This window comes from Pelophylax lessonae, assembly GCF_965119305.1.
Source record: "Pelophylax lessonae genome assembly, chromosome: 5".
NCBI classification, from domain to species: domain Eukaryota; kingdom Metazoa; phylum Chordata; class Amphibia; order Anura; family Ranidae; genus Pelophylax; species Pelophylax lessonae.
Genome location: NC_138772.1, coordinates 133,542,520 through 133,560,072, shown reverse-complemented (window position 1 = coordinate 133,560,072; position 17,553 = coordinate 133,542,520). Strand labels below are relative to the sequence as shown.

The 17,553-nt window shown below is 44.8% G+C and overlaps 1 protein-coding gene across 1 annotated transcript in view; it reads left to right on the top strand.

Moving 5' to 3' along the window:
* Positions 1-14,162: 14,162 nt before the first annotated feature.
* Positions 14,163-17,553, top strand: part of OSBPL3 (oxysterol binding protein like 3) — a 260,883-nt gene continuing 257,492 nt past the window's right edge. Inside the window, exon 1 of the mRNA XM_082257477.1 lies at positions 14,163-14,274. The gene's annotated coding sequence lies outside the window, so the exon portion shown is untranslated. The remainder of the gene's footprint in view (positions 14,275-17,553) is intronic.

Sequence of the window (17,553 nt, the reverse complement as noted above, 5' to 3'; positions counted from 1 at the left end):
AACAAAAACGCTTGTAATCTGCCAAAAAAGAAGCTTGTGTACTTTTTGAGCTTCAGGCATTTTGCTTCAGGCCACAAAATGCTCATATGTGAACAGGGGCCTTTGAAATGAATGGGATTTTGCGTTTTGAGACTTAAGAGATGAGCATTTTACAAGCTGAAAAATGCTCCGGTTTGAACAGGACCTAAAGGCGTTCTTAATCCCAGGGGCATTTCCTTTACTTCTTGATGGTTGGGAGCCCATCCTAACTGATCCTGATGTAAACCGTGAATGGGAGCTGTTGATGACAGCTCAGTGAGATTGCTGGAGATTTGCGATTGAGCATTCCCCAACACAAAACGGCAAAACACCGGCTGTACACATGCAACACGGCATGAAACCCATTGCTGTGCCGCTACATACAGTATATGCGTATGACCAGGCAGTTTCTGCGCAGTATCGTGGCATTAACAGGATTAAAACAGGTGGTGAGGTGGCAACATATCCCCTTCTCACCACCTGTCCAATGCCTCTGAAAAGCAATGTTCCACCTCACAGCCTGCCTCAAGCCATCCACCGCAGATTCCCTTTCAGAGGGGCAGCAAACACTGCTGAATGTGTACCACTACAGTTTTATCTTTTTAGATTCAGCCCTGGTTCATCCCAGTGCGGCATTGAAATCGTGCTACCTTAACACGATTTTCAAAGCTGCAGATCACTGTGATTTACACACACTCCGCATTGAGGCTTTGTTTAACAGAAGTCTATGCAAGTCGCAATAAAATAGGAAAAAGTAGTGCAGGGACCTTTTCAAAGTCGCTGCGATATGAGTCATGGCGATTTGAGCAGTTCCATTGCTGGCAGTGGGGTGCGATTTGTCATGTGATTTGGAATAGTTAAATCGCATGACAAATTGCACCCATGTGAGTGAGGGCTCAGTAAGCATTTTGAAAATGATGTTGTATTTGTGTGTGCTAATAATATATTTTTTATGTATAGTTTTGAGAAACCTATCATTTAAGGGACTCTTGGTAACTTTCTAACCTGTAAGTAAAACAATAGTGGAAAATGACAAACAAGTGAAAAATAGCAAAAAATGGCCTGGTCACGTGAGGGTTAAATGCATCCCCTTGTAGGATGTAATAATGTGTCTGTCTGTAACTGGTTTTCTGGTATTTTTAATATTATCAACAAATGCAGAATGTTGAATTCCTTCCTGGTATAATGCTTCAATCAGACCCTTGTGTTATGGTTCTTTTACATTTCTGATTTTAGCCTGAACTAATCAACCATATCAGTTGTCAATGTTGACAAAGGCTCCAACCTCTCGGAGCAATTCAAAGTACAGTTTCCATTGTCGGAGTTCCTGTAGAAGGATTGCTACGTAAGGAGACTTCACGGTGAAATAAATGTCACTAGAAGAACAAGTTAAACGATTTTAGTGTGAAATGAATACTAGAGCTACAATGTACAACAAATGACACAATTAGGCCTCAGGCACACTGGACGTTTTTACAATGGCTGTTTTGGCATCAGATGTTTTTTTTTTGCAGCCAATAAACGAGTGATCGACCGATTATCGGCAAAGCCGATATATCGAGCGCCGATATGCACTTTGCCCGATATATCGGAATCGGCCTTTTGATTTACCAATATTGCCGATATTTTGGGAAAGTGCTTGTACCAGGGTGATGCCCGCAGCTAGAGGCATCACCCCAGTACCGGTGTCCATAGCCGACGCTCGGCTGTGTTGTAATGACAACCGATGCCGTTGAGAAGCCGCTCGGCTGTCATTCCAAGGAGCGTTAGGGAACACCCCCCTCCCGCCGCCTTCCGTGGCTCGCCAGGTCTCCTGTCCCACCGGGAGACCTGGGCATCCTACCCTCACCCGCCGCCTTCTGGCCGGGTCTCCATCTGCACCGCCGCCGTCTGACCGGGACTCCATTTCTTTAAATTCAGCGCCGACGAGTACCCGGAGGTGATGTCATGACATCATTCTGGATACTGGCGGCGCCAAATTAAAAAAACTTACACCATTCAGAACAGCCAAACTTGGCTTTTAAATGCTTTTAAGTGCAGAGGAGTGGTTTAGACCCCCAGATCCCTCCACCACAGTACCTGTAGACATTAAAAAATGTCTGAAAATATTGGCCGAAACCGATATCCGATGACCAAAATATCGGTATCGGCGGTAAAAAACGATATCGGTCGATCAATACAATAAACTCCCCAGCATGTTATCCTATGTGTCCATGCACACAAAGGCTGCTATCAGCAGTTTTTGGCAGGAAACAACCCCCAGAACTAGTGGGTTTTGAGAGGAGTTTTTCAGCTGTAGGAAACCTCTACCTCTGAGGCTACATTCACACCTGAGCATAGCGTTTTCGCGCGTTTTTTTACCATGATTTTTACCGCGATTTACAGGCTTTTTTACAGGCGTTTTTTGTGCAGGCGTTTTTAGATTGAATAGAGACCAATGGAACACGCCTGTAATCTGCCAAAAAGAAGCTTATGTACTTTTTTGAGCGTTCGGCGTTTTGCTCACAGCGTCAAAAAGCTCAGATGTGAACAGGGGCCATTGAAATGAATAGGATTTGTCTTGTTGGGCGTTTTGAGAGCTGATCCTAGAGCAGAAAAACTCCCCAAAAACGCCCCAAAACGCCTACATGTGAACGGAGCCTGAAAAAAGCTTAAAGTGATTGTAAAGTCTCGTTTTTTATTTATTTTTTTCCACTAAAAATATCAAACCTGTTATACTTCCCTCCTCTGTGCACTAGGTTTTGAACAGAGCGGCCCAGATCCTCTTTTTCATGGGTCCCTCTTGGGCTCTCCTGGCCCCTCCCTCCCTTGAGTGCCCCCCACAGCAAGCAGCTTGCTATGGGGGCACCCAAGCCGAATCCCAGCTTCTTGTATCTGTTCAGAAACGGAACTGCAGTTTCGCCCGGCCCTCTCTCTCTCTCCTGATCGGCTAGCTGACTTTGATTGACAGCAGCGGGGGCCAATGGTGCCGCTGCATTAGAATGCATTAAGATAAAAAAACCTTAATGACTTTACAACACATTTAACAATGCTGAAAAACTTGGCTGAAAAACTTGGCTATTTGGCATTTATCAGTGTTTTTGAGCCATAAGCTTTAGTGGGAGTATAATGTTATTGGCATCGTGGGAGTATAATGTTATTGGCATTGTGGGAGTATAATGTTATTGGCATCGCGGAAGTATAATGGTATTGGCATCGCGGGAGTATAATGTTATTGGCATTGCGGGAATATAATGTTATTGGCATCGCGGGAGTAAAATGTTATTGGCATTACGGGAGTATAATGTTATTGGCATCGCATAGATCGGGAGGTGCATGCTGGGTAGCCAGCAAGCACTGAATCCCAAAAGAGATGTCCAGTGGGCTTCACATGCCCATAGTCAGGATGGCTGCGCTGTGCAGAAAGCAAACAAAGTAAGTGATCAATGCTGCACAACTACAGAAAAGGGGACATTTTAGAAGATAGTTGATTGTGAAAGAACGAGCAGGGACTATAACAGGGGTCATTTTATCTAAAAGAAAAAGGGCTGGAACTCCACTTTTAGTATTGAGTAGATGAGGGTCTAGGAGTCTGATGTGTAAATTCAATCACCATCATGCCCCAGATATAAACTGCATTTTAGAAATTGGGGATGAGCTGAAAACTTGTTAGGAATGTTATTTTTATAGTGTAAGAAGTACATATTTATTCTCAGACACCCGTGACATTAAAGCAGCATGCACATACAAGCCTCTCCCCCCCCCCCCCCCCCCAGGGAAACTGATTTTGAGTGGATTGAGGACAAGCACTGTACACTGCGTGCTACGTCAGGCAGCTGCCTGCTTGTATTGCCTCATGCACACTGGACGTTTTTACAGCTGCTGTTAGCAGCGTCAGACGTTTTTTTTTGCAGCTGCAGAACGCCCATCCATGTTATTCTATGGCCTCATGCACACATAGAGCTTTTAGGAGCTCCAAGTGGCATAGGCGTTTTACAGCTCCAAAAAAAACCCAGGAACTGTGGGTTCAGGAGCTCCAGCGTCAAGCTGCAAAAAACGTCTGACGCTGCTAAAGGCTCCATAGGGCTCCATAACGTTGCTTAACGTGCGTTAAGCCACGTTATACGTTTTTTTTCTTCCATTCAAAATCAATGGTTCCCTATGGGAGCCTATTGATTTGAATGGAAGTCACACCGCAGGTCGGATCGGGGTGATCCGACTTGCGGTGCGACCTGCACTGTGAGAATCTTGAGGGGGAACTCCACGCCAAAATGGGGAAAAAAACGGCGTGGGGTTCCCCCCCAGGTTCCAAACCAGGCCCTTCGGATCTGGTATGGAATTTGAGGGTAGCCCCGCGCCGAAAAAACGGCGTGGGGTCCCCCCCAAAATCCATACCAGACCCTTATCCGAGCATGCAGTCCGGCATGCCAGGAAAGGGGAGGGGACGAGCGAGCGGCCCCACCCCCCCTGGATCATACCAGGCCACACGCCCTCAACATGGGGGGGTGTGGGTGCTTTGGGGCAGGGGGGGCTCTGCACCCCGCACCTCAAAGCACCTTGCCTCCATGTTGATGAGGACAAGGGCCTCATCCCCACAACCCTGGCCGGTGGTTGTGGGGGTCTGCGGGCAGGGGGCTCATCGGAATCTGGAAGCCCCCTTTAACAAGGGGGCCCCCGATCCCGGACCCCCTCCCTATGTGAATGGGTATGGGGTACACTGTACCCCTACTCATTCACCCCATAAAATGCAGTGTATGGAAATAACGACAGGAGACGTTTTGGAAAATTTATTAAAAATCTTCATCCGGCTCTTGTCCTCTCCGGGGGTCTTCTCCTCTCCGAGGGTCTTCTGCTCTTTTGCTGTCCGCCCTTCTTGTCTTCTCCTCTCCGGGGTCTTCTGCTGTCTTCTGCTCTTTTGCTGTCCGCCCTTCTTGTCTTCTCCTCTCCGGGGGTCTTCTGCTGTCTTCTCCTCTCCGGGGGTCTTCTGCTGTCCGCCCTTCTGCTGTCCAATCTTCTTGTCTTCTCCTCTCCGGTCTTCTGCTCTTTTGCTGTCGGCTGTCGGCTGTCCTTCTTCCTCCGGTCCTCCTCCTCCGACGTCTTCAGCGATTATGCCGGCCTCTGGTCTCTGCAGCTTATTATATAGCCATTAGGGGCGTGGTCGCCAGATGACGTCATCGGGAGACCACGCCCCCTTGTGTCACAGATGTCATCTGTGACACAAGGGGGCGTGGTCTCCCGATGACGTCATCTGGCGACCACGCCCCTAATGGCTATATAATAAGCTGCAGAGACCAGAGGCCGGCATAATCGCTGAAGACGTCGGAGGAGGAGGACCGGAGGAAGAAGGACAGCCGACAGCCGACAGCAAAAGAGCAGAAGACCGGAGAGGAGAAGACAAGAAGATTGGACAGCAGAAGGGCGGACAGCAGAAGACCCCCGGAGAGGAGAAGACAGCAGAAGACCCCCGGAGAGGAGAAGACAAGAAGGGCGGACAGCAAAAGAGCAGAAGACAGCAGAAGACCCCGGAGAGGAGAAGACAAGAAGGGCGGACAGCAAAAGAGCAGAAGACCCTCGGAGAGGAGAAGACCCCCGGAGAGGACAAGAGCCGGATGAAGATTTTTAATAAATTTTCCAAAACGTCTCCTGTCGTTATTTCCATACACTGCATTTTATGGGGTGAATGAGTAGGGGTACAGTGTACCCCATACCCATTCACATAGGGAGGGGGTCCGGGATCGGGGGCCCCCTTGTTAAAGGGGGCTTCCAGATTCCGATGAGCCCCCTGCCCGCAGACCCCCACAACCACCGGCCAGGGTTGTGGGGATGAGGCCCTTGTCCTCATCAACATGGAGGCAAGGTGCTTTGAGGTGCGGGGTGCAGAGCCCCCCCTGCCCCAAAGCACCCACACCCCCCCATGTTGAGGGCGTGTGGCCTGGTATGATCCAGGGGGGGTGGGGCCGCTCGCTCGTCCCCTCCCCTTTCCTGGCATGCCGGACTGCATGCTCGGATAAGGGTCTGGTATGGATTTTGGGGGGGACCCCACGCCGTTTTTTCGGCGCGGGGCTACCCTCAAATTCCATACCAGATCCGAAGGGCCTGGTTTGGAACCTGGGGGGGAACCCCACGCCGTTTTTTTCCCCATTTTGGCGTGGAGTTCCCCCTCAAGATTCTCACAGTGCAGGTCGCACCGCAAGTCGGATCACCCCGATCCGACCTGCGGTGTGACTTCCATTCAAATCAATAGGCTCCCATAGGGAACCATTGATTTTGAATGGAGGCAGAAAAAAACGCTGCTAACAGCTACTGTGGCCAAACGTGCAATAACGCTAGTAGAAAAAGCTACTGAAAGCACGTTTTTACAGCTGCTGTTTCCCGGCGTTATGTAAACAGCTTTGGAGCACGTTTTTATGACGCCCTGTGTGCATGGAGCCTATTAGTCAAGTTGCCAGTCCTTTATTTCAGTGAATTGTCCCCATGTTTAGAAAAATGATTCCATAAAAGTCTCCCTAATTCTGGGTTTTCTACTAAACAATAACATCCCTGTCTTTGTAATGCTGTACTTTTTTCTACCTACTCAACCTATGCCGTACTTTCCATCTCAATAGACTTCTATTGGAAGAGTTTTACATAATCTGAGTACAAGAGCTTAGATGAACTTTAAGCTTATAAAAATACACATCTTGACATATAACCCTAGTATAACATAAGTGGTGAATTTCTTTCAAGGAGGCTCTATGTGGTTTAGTTATCACCAGGATGATCTAGCGACCAGTGAGTTAGATCAGTGTTTCTCAATTTTCTCTTTTTCAGTCAAGGCAACCTTTAAATTTGGCACAATCTTGAGACACCCCATTCTACAATGTAAAAACGAATAGTTTTACAGTGCAGCAACAAGGAGGACATCCAACGTTAGAGATGATTTATTCTTCCAAAGCAAACACACATTTGCACACTGGTAATGACTAGTATTCCAATGTTTCTCTTCTTCCTCATTTCCTTTCCCTCACTCAGCTAATGTGACCCCCAGTGCTGATGAAAAGGGGCAGGGGAGCAGTGCCATCTTAAGAGCATTAAAGGGCCCTGGGCAATGCAGTGAACTGGGGCCCCGCCTACACAATCAATCACCCACGTGAATAAAAATACAAATTATTGATTAGACGATTATTTATTGGTACAGCAGTTCAAGGCTAATGACAGCTTCCAAGTTCACCGGCTGGGTCCGGGGAACACACACTTGAACGGTAGTCAGATTTGGCTGTCCTTTGTGTGCCTGTTCCCGTGGAGGCAGACAGGCATTCCTGCAGTTGTGGGACCTCCCCCGCCCCCCCCCCTCCCCACAGCCCAAGTGGCTTGACAGCAGCACTGGGCCAACAGGCTCTTGCCACCTGCTAAGTTCGGTGGTGGCATGCCCACGGGAATTGGGACTAATGCTTGGCTGGGGTTGGGTCACTGGGCAGGTGGGGCCCCCCAGACAAGAGGGGCCCCCGGGCAACAGCCCAGCGTGCCCATTCGGTAAGATGGCCCTGCAGGGGATGGTCAAACAAGGATGCTGTGCAGTTGCGCATTGTCCTCCTTTTCAACCGACGAAGTCATTGGTTGTTAAAAAGTTGGTGGCTAGAAGGTTGTAATGGTACACAATGAAAACCTGTTGCTTTATGTAACTAAAAGGCTATAGTCACCTGCTGGCTTGTATATAATTGTTGGGAAATTATTTGGGCATTTTGCCAAGGCACCCCTGAAGAAACTGGTGGAAAAAGGCTGAGTTAGAGTTGGAGCACCTCTGAGTACTGTAGTAGGGAGGTTCCTAACATGGGGGAAAAAATCTCACACCTTTTCCAAAACAAGAAGAATGTGAACTGTGAGGGTAAAAACATCTCAAATGAAGAGATAAGCTAAAAACAGAACAGGCTTGCTGAAGAGTAGGGGAGAGGGAAGGGAGGGAAGCAATTGTGATAAAGAGTTGGAGTTGGGCCAGTATGGATGTCGACATGTGATGTGACTCCCCAGACCTTAATTTATGGAGGGTTAAGAAATCCGTAGAAACTTGGACTCTCCCCCAAATGAACGATAGAATCACAGATTCCAGACCTTTTTTTACCTTTTTTTAAATTTTATCATTAGATGTCTGCCAGATTTTCATTGAACAAGTACCATGACGTTTTTTTGTTGCTGTACTTCCTACCTTTCATTCTAACTATTCTAACAGTTTCTGCCAGGCTTCTTCAATATTCCATTCAAGGGATGTCAGGCAAGAGCATGCCCACTTGGCCACAAAAGAAAGCCACCAACCCAGAACCATCAGAAATTCCATTCGATTATGGCTAGCTTTAAGCCCCGTACACACGATAAGAAATTCGGAAGGGAAATTTCGTCCGACGACCGATCTGCCGATTTTCGGATTGTTAGTATGGTGCTTTCCGACAGCCGACTCCGACTTTTCGGCTGACAAAATCCTGATGTGCAGGCTATAAATTTTTTGTCGTCCGTAATACAATGTCCGTTTTTCATCTCATTAGTACAGGTTTCGACGGAAAAAAATCTTAAGAGCAAGACTAGGCATGCTCAGAGACGAAAGAACACATACAAAGCAATCCAACACATTACATTACTTCTGAAGTAGAATTCTGTCGTATGGGAAAATTCGTATGCAAAAAACCTCTTCACTTTCCACATCAGACTAGCATGCCACAAAAAACGGACGACCGGTCGGCGGAAATTCGTAGCGTATGTACGGGGCTTTAGTCTGCTGATTCGTTGTTGGGTAAATATGTTTGGGTAAAGTCGTCTACTGGCTTGGGGACTCTGGAAGTGAAATCTCTGCAGCTAGGTACACAAGTCTACTCCACTACTCCCAAAATCATGATCTCTAAGTGTTGTCCAGATTTTTTTCTTTTTCATTAAATAGATTACAGGAGGGGACAAGGGTGTTTTTATAGCACACTAGATCTGAAGGTTCTTGAAAATATAAGACAGCAGTAGGCAACAACTCGACTTTGTGTCCATACAAAACAGAATTCTGCTTTAAGTGAAATGGCTATAAAAGTGTAAAATAAAGTGGAACTGCACTGCTTCTGATCACCACAAACCAAAAATGCTATTTACTCCATTTTGATTATTCAAAGAAATCTCCCCCATCCACCCATGTCCCCATGCCTTATTTTGCTGAGAAATCATTTTGAAAAACACCCCCTAGCATTTCTGGTCATGGCCATCTTAAAGCGTGACCCAAAAGTGGAACTTCCGCTTTAGGTAGTCCTAACCCCCTGACATGCCACATTTGGCATGTAATTTTTTTTTTTTGGGGGGGGGGGGGTACCTAATTTTGACAGGTACCCACTCCCACTTCCGCTCGGAGCGCCGCGGAGGCCTGAGCGGAAGTTCTCCTCTCCCCCTCCCTCCCTGCAATCTTCTGGGGCACGTCAGAGGTCCCAGAAGATTGCCAGCCAATCAAGACGCGCAGCGCAACTCCTCCTTACCCGGCTGTGAAGCCGCAAGCTGTCACAGCCGGGTGCCCACACCAGCGATGCCGAGACCAGAGGGAGAGGATCGAGGCTTCAGGGCGGCCGCATCGCTGGACCGTGGGACAGGTGAGTGTGTGTTTATTAAAAGTCAGCAGCTACACTTTTTGTACTTTTAATAAACACAGAAAAGGCTGGAACTCCGCTTTAAATAAGGACAGATGAGAACCCTCCTTACTCTCCAGAAGACTCCTGAGATGTATGACCTCATTTGCCTAGGTATGGAAACCAGAAAGCAACTCAAGAAATGTAAAAAAAAAAGTTTAAAACAAGTTAATATGATCTACTTTCCTATCTATTTAATGCTAGCAGTATGAGGATTACAAATAGTCCATGTTGATTGAGAGAGATTGAAGTTCCACTTTAAGTACAGTATTTTGTTATCCAGTTAAGTAGATATTGTTTAACAGGGTTAAAGAGAAATATGGGGTTGAGAATAAAAATAAACCCTTTATACTCCTTTACCTAGGTGGATGCAGCATCGGTCCAATGTTTGATCTGTCCCCCACTGGCACTGCACTGAGAACTGAGCGATCAAACACCGCTGATTGGTCAGTTCTCCCCTCCTCTCTGACCAGAGAATGGTGACTGTAAGTCGCCGGTTCTCTGCTCTGCCCCTCCAGCTCTCACTGGACCACTGGGGTTTGAAGGGAGAGGCTGGCTCAGTCTCACAGTGGCTCTGAGAGGCTGAGCCAGCTGCCAGTCTAGGCAACTGGGTGGATCTCAACTCTAAAGTCTGGATCGATCCAGAGCCTGGACTGGCTGGGTGACATCAGCCAATAGTGAACTTTAGGCTGCTGTCAGCTGAAAACTGCACTCCTGATCCATAGGAGAAGTGGGGCCAACATAGCTTTGGCCATACTTCTCCTTTAAATATCAATACATTGTCAGCATCAAAGTGTCATTTAAAATAATTTTTACATGCGTTTCAGCTTTACATATGTTAGCCAAAGTGGAGCAACCTAAGTAAATGTGTTATATGTAAGAATATGAAAAGCCCTTTAAGTTTTTATTGGCTGGAAAGTTGTGTTAAAGCAAAAGTCTGATGTTTCTGTTGGCAGAAAAAAAGTCCTGTGGGTAATAGCACTGGATTCAAGGTAAGTATTGCAGCAACTGCCGCTTTTTTGTTGTATCTTTTAATAGATTTGTCATTTTTAAATTTTGACGGGAGTTTTGCTTTAAATTGCAAATGATTGGACTGTTAGTTTTTGTCTGAATTGTCACTCACAGACTGTTCCTGGCGCCAGGAGGGATGCTCTTCCAAACACGGCCTTTCACACCAAATGCGCTGGGACTGCGCTGGGCATCCTTGCCCAGTGCAGTCTTAGTGAATGACAAGGCAAAAGCCTTTTTAAATAAATAGGCAGCACTCCAAATCATTTTGATTTTCATATATTTATGAAAGAAAGCATCATATAAAGACATAACCGTACATCAGAGTGCATGCTCAAGATCTCCCCACAATTCCTTTATCTAGACAAAGGCAAACTCTCAGCTACAAGCATAATATAAGTTTTCATTAGAACAGAGGAGAGCTAGGCTAAAAGTACAGCAATTCGCAAACATCAATACACATGGATCGATACCAGACAAAATCTTCACCTGGTGTGCAGACACTTCTGATCAGGCAGAGGTGGGAATTATGTTTTGGAGTAAAAATCTCTTTCCCAAGTGAGATCTACCTCCACAGGCCTTTTGTTTTAATACAAATCCTTATTCCCTATGGGGCCAGTTCAGACCGCTGTTCTGAAAAAAGTACAGGATGCAGTACTTTTTTTTTCAGTGCAGAGCGACGCATTCCACCGCATTGCACCATGCTGCTTCCAGTAGAAGTTATGTGAGAAGAATGTGACTTTTGAATAAAGTTCTAACAAAGAATAAAAGTAAAGAGAACGATGCATTGGGATAGGCAGGGCCGTCTTTATTATTGATTGGACCCTGGGCAAACATTTACTTGGGCCCTCCCAAATCCACTTATCAACTATTCTCAGGCAGTGCAGGCTCAAGGGGCACCTGCTTTAGGCCACACAACAATGACTGGGCCCGGGGCAGCTGCCTCGTTTGCCCTGCCATAAAGACGGCCCTGGGGATAGGCACATCGGCACTGTATACTTCCAGCGTGTGAAAGAGCCCTCATAGTGGCCACTTTTCTGTCAGAGAGTATTTACGGGGCTTTATTGCAGATTTTTGACAGTAAGGTTGAGCAAACACTGTGAACGGCACAGACTCATTTCATAGTAATTCTGACCTTGAAGCCAATTATAATATAGTGTAAACAAAGGTGTTGCTTGTGTGTTTCAATGGTTACCTGTGTGTTTGCATGCAGGGGACATTTTTACTGGAATTGTACTAGTTTTAGCCCAGGTTCACACTGGGGTCGTTTTGAAATTGTGCAAGTTCAGCTGAACTCGCACGATTTCAAGCTGGAATTTTAGTCCGACTTCGGGGGAGATTTCACAGACATCTGTGTGGGTTCCTGCACAGATGTCTATGGAAATTTCTCTCCCAAATCGCCAAAAGTAGTACAATGTGAACGTGGGCTTAAAGATACTTCCCAGTCAGTACTGAAAATATGGCCCTTGTATAGACTTAGTGATACAGCCCACTTGCATAATGCATCTAAATTTAATCTTGGTGCTATTGTTCCAGCCTGTCCCTCCCTGTTAATTCCTGGCGTTACTTGTAACCTTACCTTCAGGAATCCTCTGTTCCTGGAGTCTGAATATGCAACTGTCTCATATTTTCTTAAAATACTGCTTGTTCTAAAGTGAGCACCCATGATCTTTCAGAAGTAACCCATCCACGCATCATTCAGGGCAGACACTTTTGTAAGCTTCGCACACAGTAAGGTGTGCTTTTGACCAACAAAGGTTGCACCAAATCTTGGGCTTTCTCCTTCTAGTCATAGTACTTTTCAGGTGGCATTTGACACACAGTAAAGAGGTGTTATATCCTCACTACTTGATTTAACCCTATAATGCTGCACTACTGTGCCGCACCTGCAGGCATAGTACCTGGTTGTAGTGCAGCCCCACTGAACTCAATGGGCAAGCTTGACAAGTGGTGCTGCTTGTCAAACTCTGCAGCCCAAGTTAAAAATGACGTGGCCAGGGCATGTGAACAGCTCTGTCCAGCTGTTAATTTACACTTAGTGTTGGCAGCTGGGGGTGATGGGTCTGTAAAACAGCAGTTTATCTACCAGTTTTTACCACATCCCAACCTCCTATCTGAAAGCGACCTGTTTTCATGAGTAGTTGCACCTATTATTCCTAGTGCCAGGCGTTTGTTTTCTATATGTTTACATACTTACAGATCTTCACAGGTTCAAATAATAAGGACTCAAGGGCATACAATGCGATTAGAGGAGTAGCGGTTTAACCTCAGGCAACGTGGGGGGTTCTTTACTGTTAGGGCTACAAGATTGTGGAATTCTCTACCACAAGAGGCGGTTTCTGCGGGAAGTATGGTGGCTTTCAAAAGACTCTTAGACGTACATCTCAAGGAGAAGAACATTCAGGGGTATGAGAGATGATTACGGCCACACACACCTACACAGGTTGAACTGGATGGACTATTGTCTTTATTCAACCTCACCTACTATATAACTATGTAAGTGAGCAGGATTAAGATCGGCCCTCCACACCAGTCCCAGTTTCTTATGGCGCCCATCCCTGCCTTAGATTAATACAGACATGTTTTGACATGTATATGTGTAAATGCACTCCTTAATTGGAGGCAAGTACCTGCTGGCTTCAGGGGTGGCTTCCTTGGCAGTCTGGGGTCCGGTCTTGCATTGGTTAGGAATGAGAACCTTAATAGGAGTTGAGGGCCAAGAAAAGGGCATCTAGGAATGAGAAAAGCAACGAACGGTGGAGTTGTGGTGTACAGAAAAAGCACATGTGCTACTTTACCTAATAGTGGGAGACCTCATGTGGACAAGGTTCATAGTGATGGGCACTATAGAGCAATGGAGACCTGTATGTGCCACTTGTGCTAAAGAACCTGAACATTGGCTGCATCTGATTAAATGCAGCTGCTGTTTTGGTCAACAGTTTTTCGCCCGACTCTTCAGTCGAGGGCTGTCAGGCAAGGGGGTAGATGACGGAGCCACCCAATGGGTGAATTTTCATGAGGAACCTGCCAAAATTTGACCCAGCTTTTTAGAGCGAACATATGTGAACAAGTAGGAGCAGACTTTCTAACTGGTTTCTTCAGCTCTTCTGGTTAGATAATAATAGATAAGAAACTGCTGCTCAGTCTGGGCTGGATTGGGTGTTTGTTTTTCATATCTGTAGGTAACTCGGGATTCCGGTATGCAGTTGATTTGCAGTGTTATGTGAACACTTTGTTCAAGGGATTGCAACTGTGTGATTTGTCTACACATACGAATACTGCCAAAGGCTTGAATTTCTGGTTCCAGGTGCTGTTGTCTGCAAAAACCTGGAAAGACCTTAAACTTCAAAGGAGTAGTGAGACTAGGAAAGTCTGCACACTCATACTTTGTTACTATTTCCTGCAAGGTTGGAATACTTTCTACTTCCCTCACTATGATAGATTTTTATATGGTAAAAGCTGTTCATTCTGTAAGCTTGAAGTCTATAATGAAATCTTTCTCTTCTTTTTGCAGCTATTACAAGATCCATTCAAACACCCTACTGAACAACATCCAAGAATAAGTCTTTTTTTGTGGATTATGCTACATCCAGTCCTGTTGGTTCTAAGTTGATGGTCATAGAGTAATCTTTACTGTTCAAACCTGGTAAGTAAATTATGATATTTTTCATTTTTTGAATCTGGTTAATACTCTTTGCCTTTATTTCATTTTTCAATGAATTTCTTCCTTGTACTACTTTAGAAGGTGCATAGGATTATGGATGTTTCAGTTTTATGGTTGGGTGGTTTTTGTCAGCCAGGAGAGGTACCGTCTCAACAGAGCATGACAAATCCCAGGGATTCAGTAACTATGGTGACCAAAAGAAAAAAAAGAATGCTGGTACCACAGTCCTTCCAGATCATTTTAACCTATTTTAGTTTGTTACTGGCCAAAAGCTTTGAACAGACTTCCTGCTTCAAACCAGGGAGGTAAAAATATATGCTATTCGTTTTTTTTTTTAGCGAGTGTTTGAGAATACAGTAAACCCCCCTCCATTGCGGGGGTTACGTTCCGGACCCAGCCGCGAAAAGTGAAAATCCGCGAAATAGAAAAACCCTATTAAAATGCATTGTAGGCATGTTTTTTTTACTGTCACTGTACGTGTAAAAGCATTTTAAGGTCTTTAAACACACTTTTAAAACAATAGAAACTCATTTAAACACATAAAAGATACTGAGAGACATAGCAAGAGCTATGGAAAATACAAAAATATTTCATTTTTAATGATTTATATAGTAAAATAACATTACAAAAAAAAACGCAATATACCGGGACCGCAAAAACTGAACCGCGATGGAGCGGGGGTTTACTGTATTCACTTTTCTGTTTCAAGCTTTTTCAAAAAATTAACAATTTTGAGCCTTAATTGTGTTTTGTTGTAGAGGTTTTGGTTCAAATTTGGGCCCCTTCATAATAATCTGACTGGTTTAAAGTGTTTATACTATCTCGATCCCCTACTGAAATCTCATTCCAAAGAAACCATTATATCCATTGATCCTTTACTGATGAAGGGTAACCATTGGTTAAAAAAGAAAGTTGTTTTCTACAAAGTAAAACGTATTTAAGTTGTTCTAATATCTTCATGCTGTTTTTGGCTATGCTTAATTGAACTGCTGGAATGATGATCCAAGAATCAAATGCCTTTTTGGCAGATCAGTTATAGAGTTTACCACTCCCCATTCAAAGTGAACACTTTTTCGCAATAAAAAAGTCACCAGGGATACGCCGATACCAGTTTTTTAAGACTGAGTATGATTATCGATACTTTTTCTCAAGTATTCATCAATGCCAATTACCAACACCTATCTTTAATGTCATGTGACAGGTTTTTTTAAACAAATGAAAAATGATTACTGTTAATTATGAAGAACAGTTCTTCTTCACACCAGTGCGACTTTGAAATCGTGCTACTTCAGCGCGATTTCAAAGCCACGAAAGAACTGTAAGCCCTGGTTTGCACCAGTGTGGCTTTGAAATCGCAATACTTTCAGCGTGATTTCAAAGCCGTAGTTGAGTGCGATTTGGACCGCCAAATCATTGCGGCTTCATTTAACAGAAGTCAATGCAGGTCGAGGTTCAATTATAAAAAAACGTATCGGTTTTAGTATCAGAGCATTTGCACAAATACAAGCACCTGTGCAAATGCTTAGTATCGATGCAATGCTACACAATACCATTACATTGGCATTAAAGTATGTTTCCAGCAGGGAAGAACTAGATGTGCAGACAGCTGGAATGATGGTTTCAGAAGCTGGAATGATGGTCCCAGAAACAAATCCTTTTTTGGCAAACCAGCAATAGTTTACCACTAAGCATTCAAAGTTAACACTTTGCTTCTACTCAGTAAAAAAAATGACCATTGCACAATACTATTACATTGGCATTAAAGTGTCTTTCCAGCTGTGATGATCTAGATGCGCAGAGAGAGAGAGAGAGAACACACTGAGGTTAGGCATAAGACCCAGCGTGCAAGGCTTTATTAAGGGGGGGTTGGTATGCTATACGATGGGAGGAACAGTGATGGTGGAGACAGATATAACAAATGAGGTTCAAACGTCAAAAAATTTAAAAAAATAGGAGACTGGAGGCATCGCCCTAAAATCCTGTGGCAGTCAATCCAACCTTGTTTTAAATCTTGCACAATGAGTGAAGCAATAAAAGTTACTGCAATCCAAACGTTGGAATAGCAGCAAACAGCAGATACAGAAATACAAGTCCCACCATTTAGAGGCAGCTTTGCATTGTCAGAGGGTCTTATGGGTAGTGTGAACAAACAATGCTGTCCCCAGAATAGCTGAGCTTGTTAATCTGCACACAGGATTCTGCTTAGATCGATCCATTGTCTGTGGCTAACAAGCGAAGTCTCGTTCTAGTAAGAGCTCATGGCTTTAAATTTTTGTGTCTATCTCTGAAGTAAAATCTTCGGGTTATGACTACTTTTCCTATCATGGGTCTCTTTAACCACTGGTGCTGGGGCATCTGCCTGTATGCTAAGTACAGGCTGAGAGAAGTTTCCTCTCTGGAGCCCATGTGTGGGCACAGAAATTTGACTTCAGATCAGGGGACTGATTTAAAGTGATTGTAAACCCATATATTTTTAAAATAACAAACATGTCATACTTACCTGCTATGTGCAATGTTTTTTTTACAGAGCAGCCGAGATCCTCTTCTCGGGTCCCCCACCAGTGCTCCTGGCTACTCCTCCGTGCCAGGTGCTGACCATAGCAAGCCGCTTGCTATGGGGGCACTCTTGCGGTCTTGCTCTCAAGCCACGCTCTGTGTGTCCATTGACACACAGAACGTGGCTCGGCTCCTCCCCCCACTCCCTCCTTACTAGCTGTGAGCAGGGGGAACCACTTTAACCTAAGGCTCTAATATTGCTGATCTACATTACCAGCCAAAACATTTTTATTTAGTTTTGGATAAATTGGGAAAAGGTTAGAATCCCTGTTGGGTTTTTGCTACCTGGGGCTTCTTTTTTCTCCTCACTCTCACTGTGACAAAAGTTTTACCAGGCAGGAAGTGAGGGTTAACGCTCCAAAACTGGTAAAAAGAATTTAAAAATTATTTTATTTATAAAAGTAGGGAAAGGTTGGAACCCTAGTCAGCTTTTACTTATTTATTTATTTATTTATGTATTTGTTTTTTGTCCCGCTGCACATTTTTCCTAATTTTCATGGTGAAATCCTTTGTCACCATGAAAGTTAAGTGAGAGTAAATTAATGGAGCCCTAGACAGCAGTAGAAACCAGACAGAGGTTCTAATCCTCCCCACTTCTATCTAAATAAATAAAATGCATTTTGGCTGGACAAACACTTTAAAGCTGTGAGTTTATCACGTTATGGGGTCATTAACTAGTTTTCCACATAAGTACAATGCCTCTTC